This window comes from Cyprinus carpio, chromosome A12 (genome assembly GCF_018340385.1).
Source record: "Cyprinus carpio isolate SPL01 chromosome A12, ASM1834038v1, whole genome shotgun sequence".
In the NCBI taxonomy this organism is placed as follows: domain Eukaryota; kingdom Metazoa; phylum Chordata; class Actinopteri; order Cypriniformes; family Cyprinidae; genus Cyprinus; species Cyprinus carpio.
Window position 1 is genome coordinate 15,826,757 of NC_056583.1, and position 11,420 is coordinate 15,838,176.

The window sequence follows — 11,420 nt, forward strand, 5'->3', positions numbered from 1 at the left end:
GGCGACGTGGAGTCCTACACACATACATGCATTTTACATTTACATTTAGTGATTTAGCAGATGCATACATATATGCAGAGAGAGATGTCCTAAAGAGTCAGTGTTTCTCGTGTGTACACTGCATTTGTATTTATTCATTAACATTACAGGATGACTAATAGTATTATTTTCAGTTTACCTATAAAGATGTCAAATATATACCACATAAAATATTTGAATTTTTACATCCTTCTTAACCAGTGTTGTTATTATAATTAACTAAGACTAAAACAAAAAATAGTTTTGCTACTTATAATAAAATAAACATTAAATGAAAATAAAATGTATAAAAACTTGAATTTACATTTTAAAGGCATCATTTATAAATTTTTGTTTAGTTTTAACTTAATGTACTAAAAAAATTAATTAAAAAAACCCTGTATAGACATTAAAATAATAATAATAATAAAAAAATGAAAAAAAAAAAAAAAAAAAACCTTTAACATTAAAATTAACAGAAAATATTAAAATGAATGCAAACCTAAAATACTTATTTAATAAAAACTAATTCAAACTATTAATAAAAACTATAGTAGTATATCAATGATAAAATAACATTGAGTTTAAGAGTTCATTATTTAATAACTAAATCACTCACTTAATTCCAATTTCAACTTAATTTTTTTTTTTAAATTTTCACAAAAAAAATAACCCAGCATTTTTCAAAAATGTAGTCCTGAACAAACAATTTAAAACATTTTATCAGTTTTTAATGCACTTTATTTCTTTCTTAACAAACCTTTCAATATCTATAATTCATGTTTAGTGACTTCAGAGACTGTTATAATATTGTTTTTAAATCTGCTCTGTTTAATAACTGATATAAGCACCTGTTCATTGGTGTAATACTTCCTTATTTACAGTATCACTAAATAACCTAAATATTGAATGATTTACAGGGCTAGAATTAGTGCAATTCATGGCCTTTAATGTCTGGGTAGAGCCAGTAGGAGGCAGTAGAGCTTCAGATGTTGATCAGAAATCACAGAAAGTTAAACTCAGTTTGTGTGTTGATTTCAGTTTGCAAAGACTTCTTTATTTTGTCATTATATTACTAGATTAACCACAGGTTTTATTTTGATTGGTTTTGCTTTGATTCACATAGTCTGTTGATGTAGATTTGTCTGTGTTCCCAGGTGCTGCACGGCGGAGGCCTTCAGAAGAAGATTCTCGCGAGGAAGAGAAGAGAGGAGGAGGAAGGAGGAGAAGAGGAAAGAGATCCGGAAAGGGCGGCGGATCTCTTCCGGCTCTTGCGCAGCGAGTTATAGATCTGATGACTGAAGATCAGCCGTTTACACTCAATCAGTGGAGGCCTGCTGAATCTGCGAACTGTCGTCAATGTTTACAGGTTCAGATTCACAACACTTGAATCTGTTTCTGCTTAACTCTGTCTGATTCAGGAGTGCTGGTGATGTGTGTGTATGTTTAGTGCTTGTATTGTGTTGGGGAGGAAGCAGGGGTGGTGGGAGGGAGTCAGTGTGTGGGCAGAGGCTGGCTATAGGATTTTCTGTTGAGTGGGTGGAGTCAGATTAATGGGAGGCGTTAGCTTGGTGGTGGGGCATGGTCTGGGTGGGGTAGGGATTAGGAAAGTAGGTGTGTGGTCAAAAGTTGGTCTGAAAGCATAAGATTAAGGTATTTTGGTGCCTTGATATTTGATGGCTAACACACTTTATAGAATTTTGATAAAAATGAAATCAAAAAATTGAAGAGATCCCACATATGAAATTCAGTTGTTTTAGATTCAATATAAATGATTTGCCAAGGAGGTACCTTATAAATCCATCCAAAAGAGTATAGGGAATCCATCATCCTCCTGCTCACCCCAGAAACTGCTCGACCTCAAAAATTGTATATTGTCAGTGTGTGTGTGCGTCGAGAAGGATGGCATTGATGATCTGACCTGAGATCACAGCTGCACAGCTATGAGAGAAATAATCTGAATCAAACTGATATCAGTATGAATCGTTTCTGATTGAAGTGAGGCGATCATCTAAGAAGTGGCTTTCAGTCTGAGGCAGCTTTCATAGAGGCTTTATCAGTCTGTTCATGGGTTCTTGCAGTCTGTACAGCATCAGTGGGAGGTGTGTGACAGAATGAATAAAGTCTATTTAACAGACTCTAGTAGTGGTAAAGCTGCATATGTTGAATGCTTTGTGAGGTTATCATGTTTCTCGTGGTCTGCATTAATTGCTTTCAGGTTATCGTTTTTTTCGGTTCATTATCCCCACGCTTGAAAAAATATTATAGTAATTTATAGTAAATCGATGAGTGTTTTTTAACCAGACTATAGTGAAGTACTTGAATTAATTGGTTGTGGTAATTCTATAGTTTCTGTGGTAATATAGCAACTATAGTAACATAAACAAATTACTTTACCCAATACTGAATAAGGTTATATTTTATATTATACTACAATACACTACAGTTCACTGTAGTAAAAAAAATAATACTATGTATTTATTACAGTTTTTTGGGTTCTTATAGTTAGTACTACAGTATGCTGTAGATTTTTTAAAAAAGTGTTTAAACCTATAATATATACAGTATAATACACTTTATAGTATGGTTGAAAACACTGCCGTTTTATAAAATTAATACAGTTTTTTTTCATTTCATTCTCAGCTGCAACCAAGAACATTTAGAATAATTAACTGACATTTGAGGAAAGTGAGCATGCGGGGAATAAAACAGGGAAAATCACCGTCAAAAGGGGTGGGGGCGAAACAAAAGTGAAACTGCAAGAACGAACGAACGTTTAGCAGCAGCTCGGATCCTCCGGGTGAGTCTATATTCTTGCCAGATGGATTTCAGGCGAATATGTTGACTATAAGCCATTACAAATACATATTAAGATTACTTTCCTAATGTGAATCGCACTTGTTTTTTGTTTTTTTTGGGAAGCATTTTCATCAACCAGGGGGCGGACCGAACCACCGACTGGTAGACCGCATCCGTCAGTTTTTAAAGAGCTGTATTAAAATTCTATTTCAATTAATCATAAAATGGCTTTGATGTGTCACTGACATTAAAAATCATGTTCATTTCAAATGCTTATATCACTGACAGCGAGTCGGCCAGGATATTGTCTTTTAAAAAGTGGACTTGCAAGCCCTCACTGATGTTGATGTTGTCATTTTTTGTTTTGCTGGCGCCTCCTCCACCTATCTACCAATCACAAGTCAGTGTTTGGGATCCGTTTCCCAAACTTTGCTGTAACCTCCCCCTAACTCAGTCGAAAAAAATTTTAATTTTACAAAATCAAAGACCTTATAATTCAAAATTTTGGTGACAAAGTCGAAATAAAACCAGAATTTGTATTTGGAGATGCTTTTTTGAAAGATGGAGCGGCTGAAAAGCGGAGAAGAAAATTGAACACAGGCGCCAAGCGTTGCTAATTTTCTCCTGGACAGGTAAGATTCTATTTTGGTCGGTTTGATGTCAATGGATTTCATATTCATGACAGTCGAAAAAGTTATGATGTTTTTAAAAGAAAGCGGCTAAGGGGGATGTAAAAAGCGTGCTTGAATTTTTCTCTGTCATTATGCTGGGCGGCTGAGAGAAAACAAATTCGGCCCATTAGGGAAATTTGGCAATTACATACCCTAGCTAACGGAGTTTGTCTTAGTGCGAGAAAAATTTCTTGTTTATATGTAGCACGGACACTTTCGATTATACGTACATGCGAGCATACATTATACTTCAATCAGGCATAATCTTCCACGATTATCTGTCACATCACGAGCATATCTTTCGATTTCTGTCACATCGACCCATAAATCTTCGATTTACTGTAAATTGACCCCATCTTCTGATTATACTGTCACCCCGACATAAATTTTTTACGATTTCTGTCACATCGGCATACATTTTTCTGATTATACTGTCACATACGAGCATACATCTTTACGATTATACTGTCACATACGAGCATAAATCTTTACGATTATATTTAACTAATGACAATTAGTACATTTTTTAAATACATAAATACTTATCAAAATATCTCTCATGAAGCATAAACATAATTAACAGAAAAAAAAACTTACTGTGTACGTCTGGAAGCTCATTGAAGCAGCCTACGTTTCTGCTTTGAATCCTGCGAAACAATCTGGCAACCTCAGGTCGGTGGGTGGGTGGGGGAGGGGGGTACACCGCTCTACAGTATTTTTATAGTGATTGAGTACCACTTTAGGCCACAATCTACATACGGCTCTTCAAATCCTAAAATTCAGATGGGTGTGATTTTTGCCTTAGCCAATCTTTCATATGATGGATTGAAGGTGTAGGCTATCATAACCCTACGCATTTCTTTCCTGTTGCTCCAAAGTAGCCTTTCAGTTTCAGTGGATGAAATCAAACTGAATCCGCAAATGTATTTTAATGTAAAATGTAAAAATGATTTCTTTCTTTTTAATCCTGCAAATCGGATTGCTTCAGCAAAAATTTGAATTATATAATAGCAATGAGAATACAGACCAAACCTAACCTAAATACAAATTTCAGGCATTTTGCAAACCCGTTTGACCGAATAAACCAATAGTGATTAATGCGCGAATCTGACATTTAGTTTGGAAATATATTTATTATCTGGGAAATTCACTTTGCACCCTTTTCCTAAATGCGGATGTCTCGCCCGATCAAACTGAACGATGCTTTTCCTCTCAGCTACTCAAATTAACATTTTTACGATCGATATAACGTGAAACGTATGAAATGGTTTAAAAGCACATGACATATAACATTGTCGCTTTTCAGTGTCACAGTGACCGATGTTTCTGCAGTCACTCACGTCACAATTTAACGAGTGGGTGACTTATTTTATCTCGGTGACTTGCACAATAGTAGGCTATCCAGCTGCAGCAGTTTCAGAACCGCAGCCTCAGAACCGGGAGGGAGGGGCGGGGCTTTTTTATAAACATTAATCTTGTGTATTTAGTTGTAAGTAATTTGCTTTTATTACACACACGATACGTCATAATTTATGTACATTATGTATGCATTTTATAATGATATATTAAGCATTTTATAAACATTAATCTTGTGTATTTAGTTGTAGTCCTATACAGTTGTTGTTTTCATTGTATTATGTGAGTTATTTCCTGTTTGTGATATTAAAAATAATGTTTGAAACTTTTGGGCATTTTATATGAAATATACTTTAATCACAAGATTCAAAATAAATGTTTACTCTAAAGTCAAGAACATGTGCATCATACATTTTTCTATATGAAATCTAAAAACATTTCAATAAAACAACACACACACACACACACACACACACACACACACACACACACACACACACACACAAACAGCATTCATTTTGTAAACGTAACAATCAAAATGTAAACAATAATTAAATTGAATTTATAAAATTACCAATTCACTTTTTAAGCCCATTTTGTCCCGACAATCCTTGCATTAAAAATTTACAAAATGAACAATTCACTAAGCATGAATAACAAATTACATTTACATTTAATCAAAAATCAAAATCTACAATTAAACATACATCAAATCATTCAACACACTACAAAATAGGAGAACAGGAGAACGATAGAAGCAATCAGGACCATCAGACCACTGGATCAGTTGCAGAGGCTTCTTGATAGTACATGCGGGAAGGACCGCCAAGAGACATTACAAACAAATGAACAATTCACTCTTAGGCCCATTTTGTTATGACAATCCTAGAAAAATAACTCCCTGGACACAAGATGAAACATGAAGGGCAACTCTCTGGAAGCTTCTGATTGTTCCAGGAGATTGTTGAGGGCTCTTTTCCTTGTCCTCTTTCCTTCATTATAAGGAGCGAGGGAGGCTCTTCCACTGGCCCTCAGAGCAGATGTCTGTTGTACTGGAGCCATTTCACAACTTCTGTCTGATTACTGGGATCTCCTTCATTACAGAATACTCCAGGAAAATGCAACTTTAATATTTCTACATATATATATATATATATATATATATATATAATGTATATATACAGGTCCTTCTCAAAAAAAATTAGCATATTGTGAAAAGTTCATTATTTTCCATAATGTAATGATAAAAATTCAACTTTCATATATTTTAGATTCATTGCACACCAACTGAAAATATTTCAGGTCTTTTATTGTTTTTAATACTGATGATTTTGGCATACAGCTCATGAAAACCCAAAATTCCTATCTCAAAAAATTAGCATATCATGAAAAGGTTCTCTAAACGAGCTATTAACCTAATCATCTGAATCAACTAATTAACTCTAAACACCTGCAAAAGATTCCTGAGGCTTTTAAAACTCCCAGCCCGGTTCATTACTCAAAACCGCAATCATGGGTAAGACTGCCGACCTGACTGACTGTTGTCCAGAAGGCCATCATTGACACCCTCAAGCGAGAGGATAAGACACAGAAAAGAAATTTCTGAGCGAATAGGCTGTTCCCAGAGTGCTGTATCAAGGCACCTCAGTGGGAAGTCTGTGGGAAGGAAAAAAGTGTGGCAAAAAAACGCTGCTGCTTGAGAAGAGGTGACGGACCCTGAGGAAGATTGTGGAGAAGGACCGATTCCAGACCTTGGGGACCTGCGGAAGCAGTGGACTGAGTCTGGAGTAGAAACATCCAGAGCCACCGTGCACAGGCGTGTGCTTTTGAACCAGAAACAGCGGCAGAAGCGCCTGACCTGGGCTACAGAGGAGCAGCACTGGACTGTTGCTCAGTGGTCCAAAGTACTTTTTCGGATGAAAGCAAATTTTTGCATGTCATTCCGGAAATCAAGGTGCCAGAGTCTGGAGGAAGACTGGGGAGAAGGAAATGCCAAAATGCCTGAAGTCCAGTGTCAAGTACCCACAGTCAGTGATGGTCTGGGGTGCCATGTCAGCTGCTGGTGTTGGTCCACTGTGTTTTTATCAAGGGCAGGGTCAATGCAGCTAGCTATCAGGAGATTTTGGAGCACTTCATGCTTCCATCTGCTGAAAAGCTTTATGGAGATGAAGATTTCGTTTTTCAGCACGACCTGGCACCTGCTCACAGTGCCAAAACCACTGGTAAATGGTATTACTGACCATGGTATTACTGTGCTCAATTGGCCTGCCAACTCTCCTGACCTGAACCCCATAGAGAATCTGTGGGATATTGTGAAGAGAAAGTTGAGAGACGCAAGACCCAACACTCTGGATGAGCTTAAGGCCGCTATCGAAGCATCCTGGGCCTCCATAACACCTCAGCAGTGCCACAGGCTGAGTTGCCTCCATGCCACGCCGCATTGAAGCAGTCATTTCTGCAAAAGGATTCCCGACCAAGTATTGAGTGCATAACTGAACATAATTATTTGAAGGTTGACTTTTTTTGTATTAAAAACACTTGGTCGGATGAAATATGCTAATTTTTTGAGATAGGAATTTTGGGTTTTCATGAGCTGTATGCCAAAATCATCAGTATTAAAACAATAAAGACCTGAAATATTTCAGTTGGTGTGCAATGAATCTAAAATATATGAAAGTTTAATTTTTATCATTACATTATGGAAAATAATGAACTTTTTTGTATATACATTGACATTAAGTGGTTTATATACTTAGAAATATCATCAAAAAGTTGATTTATTTCACTCAATTCCATTCAAAAGTGAAACTTGTATATTATATTCATTCATTACACACAGACTGATATATATTTCAAATGTTTATTTCTTTTAATCTTGGATTATTATAACTGACAACTAAGGAAAATCCCAAATTCAGTATTCAGAAAACTAAGAATATTACTTCTAAGACCAATACAAAGAAAGGATTTTAGAAATCTTGGCCAACTGAAAAGTATGAACATGAGTATGAGGCATGTACAGCACTCAATACTTAGTTGGGGCTCCTTTTGCCTTTACTGCAGCAATGCGGGCGCAGCATGGGAGTCGATCAGTCTGTGGCACTGCTCAGGAAAGGTGAGAGCCCAGGTTGCTCTGATAGTGGCCTTCAGCTCTTCTGCATTCTTGGGTCTGGCAGATCGCATCTTCCTCTTCACAATACCCCATAGATTTTCTCTGGGGTTAGTTGAGGTCAAGCGAGGTTTGCTGGCCAATTAAGAACAGGGATACAATGGTCCTTAAACCAGGTACTGGTAGCTTTGGCACTGTTGTGCAGGTGCCAAGTCCTGTTGGAGAAAATGAAATCTGCATCTCCATAAAAGTTGTTCAGCAACAGGGAAGCATGAAGTGCTCTAAACTTCCTGGTTTACGGCCGCGGCTAGACCTTGGACCTCTGAGAAACACAGTGGACCAACACCAGCGGATGACATGGCACCCCAAACCATCACTGACTGTGGAAACTTTACACTGACCTCAAGCAACGGGATTGTGTGCCTCTCCTCTCTCTCCTCTCCAGACTCTGGGACCCTGATTTCCAAAGGAAATGCAAAATTTACTTTCATCAAAGAACATAAGTCCTTGGACCACTCAGCAGCAGTCAGTCCTTTTGGAAGCTTAGATGCTTGACACTGTTTGTTGTTCAAGAGTGGCTTGGACACAAGGAATGCGACAGCTGAAACCCATGTCTTGCATACGTCTGTGCGTAGTAGTGGTTCTGGAAGCACTGACTCCAGCTGCAGTCCACTCTTTGGTGAATCTCCCCACATTTTTGAATGGGTTTTATTTCACAATCCTCTCCAGGGTTGCGGTTATCCCTATTGCTTGTACACTTTTTTCTACCACATCTTTTCCCTTCCCTTTCTCGCCTCTCTATTAATGTGCTTGGGTCACATAGCTCTGTGAACAGCCAGCCTCTTTTGCAATGACCTTTGTGTTCCTGCCCTCCTTGTGCAAGGTGGTGCAATGGTCGTTTTTTGGACAACTGTCAAGTCAGCAGTCTTCCCCATGATTGTGTAGCCTACAGAACTAGACTGAGAGACTATTTAAAGGCCTTGCAGGTGCTTTGAGTTAATTAGCTGATTACAGTGTGGACCAGGTGTCTTCAATATTGAACCTTTTCACAATATTTTTAATTTTATGAGATACTGAATTTGGGATTTTCTTTAGTTGTCAGTTATAATCATCAAAATTAAAAAGAAATAAACATTTGAAATATATCAGTCTGTGTGTGTAATGAATGTGAATATAATATACAAGTTTCACTTTTTGAATGGAATTAGTGAAATAAATCAACTTTTACGATGATATTCTCCCCTAATTATATGACCAGCACCTGTATTATACAGTACCCCTCATAAGTATTGGAACAGTAAAGACAAAATTGCTTTCTCTGCTGTGGAATCAACCAAGACATTTTATAAATATGATTAAAAGATGAATATGAGACAAAACTACAAAATGTCATATTTTGTATTATTAGGTCTTTGAGACACATACATGTTTTACTCAAATAAAAGGACAGCACTTTTTAGAGTTCATCCCTCTATTTGATGTGAGTATAAGTATTGGAACAGTTGAATTTAAAGCAGATTAGATTAAAAGCTAATATTTAGTTGCAGATCACTTCTGCATGCAATCAGAGCAGTGAGTCTGCAACCCATAGACATCACCAGACTCTTGGTCTTATGCTTTGAAATGCTTTTCCCCAGACTTTAACGTTAGCCAGTTCCAACTGTTGCTTGTTTTGGGGGAGTTTCTGTCTTCAGTCTCCTCTTCAGCTGGTGAAATTAATGTTCAATCAGATTTAAATCTGATATTGATTTGGGCAAAATCTAATATCTTTATATTTTTTGCCCTGATAAAGCCCTTGACTGAACTGGCCTAAGGGGTGCTTTTGGGTCATTGTTCTGATCCAATATGAAGTGCTTTCTAATGAGTTTGGTGGCATTTTAATTGAATATTGGTAGAGCCAGCATGATTTTGTACCCTTCCAAATTCATACTGCTACTGCGCATCATACATTAAGTCATCATTAAAAGGAAAAGGTCCTGTTCTAGAGACGATACATGCATGCCCATGCCACTTACACCACCTCCACCAAGCTTTACAGATGAGGTTGTATGCTTCCTTTTTTTCCACACTTTTGCTTCTCCAATCACTTAGATAAACGGTTAATCTTTGTATCATGGGTCCATCAACTCAGTTCCAAAATCTCTACTGGCTCACATTTGTGAAAAATTGCCTTTCTATTTTTTTGATGCTGATCAGAGATTGCATCTTGCTGAGTACTGTAGCTTCTGTAATTCTGTGTCAAATTCTCCTATGGACTGTAGATTGCATCACCCCAGCTTTCTTGGAGGTTGTTTGTGATTTTACAGACATATATTTTTAGTGTTATTTTCACAGCTTTATGATTTGTCTGTCATCAACTACTGTTGTTTTTTCTCAGCCCATCAGGTAGGCCGTTGCTTTCTTCTTGATGTCAAGCGGTAGTTTCCAAACTCTTGATTTCTCCATGCCCTTTGTTTTTTCCTTTAGTTCTACCTGACTTCCCTCTTTTCTTTTAGCATCCAAATTGTTTGCTTTTTCTTTCAGAGTCGGCTTCCTCGCTCTTCATCCTGTTTTGTGGGTATCATCATCGAATGCAAGACTCAGAATGCAGAAGCAATGGATATAACTGATATGACATATTCCCCTGCTTATAATATCTGAAGAATTAATGCAACAGGACACAGCTGAACACTTAGAAAGACCTGTGAGGCAACTGTTCTAATACTCTATGCTCACATCAGATAGGGACATGAAATTTTCTAAGAGTGCTGATCTTTCTTAGCTGGTAAAACATCTTTTGTGTTGAATCACCCAATAATAAAATGACAAATAGATAGATAGATAGATATAGATAGATAGATAGATATGATAGTTTTGAAACATACCTACAAGCTTAGCCTGTTATCCACTTGGAAGGGCCTCTTTGTAGGGCTCTCTGCACTGTAATATATATGTATGTTGGTTATTTTTCAAATTGGTAAGAAGTGGGTGCAATGTAATGGTGGGCTGGAGGAAATGTGCAGCAATACCTTTCAGAGAAAATTTCAAAGTTCTCCAGAAGAATAAGAGTCCACCATCTCCATTATGATTGGAATGTCACACTGGAAGACAGACATAGAGAAATCTTTAAATATCAACTGTTAGCAAGATCATAAAGGTCAATTACTTTAACTGATAACTACTTTCAGATGTAAAATCAAAGGGTGCTCCCAAGACAAGATGTACTGGAAAACAACAAAAAATAAGAGTATTCTCCCTGTAAATAGCACCAAAAAAAAAAAAAAAAAAAAAAAAAAAAAAACCTTTCTTGGTCCTTATTTAAAAACTAAGTAATCACACCAATAATTGGTTGGGAAAAATGTATAGTATAGCCTAAAATTAAATAAATAAGTACACAGGTAAACTATTATGCAATAATAATTTGTGAGTACATATATTAAACAAACAACTCAAGATATTCATACCTCCACAGACAACTGCCTTATTGA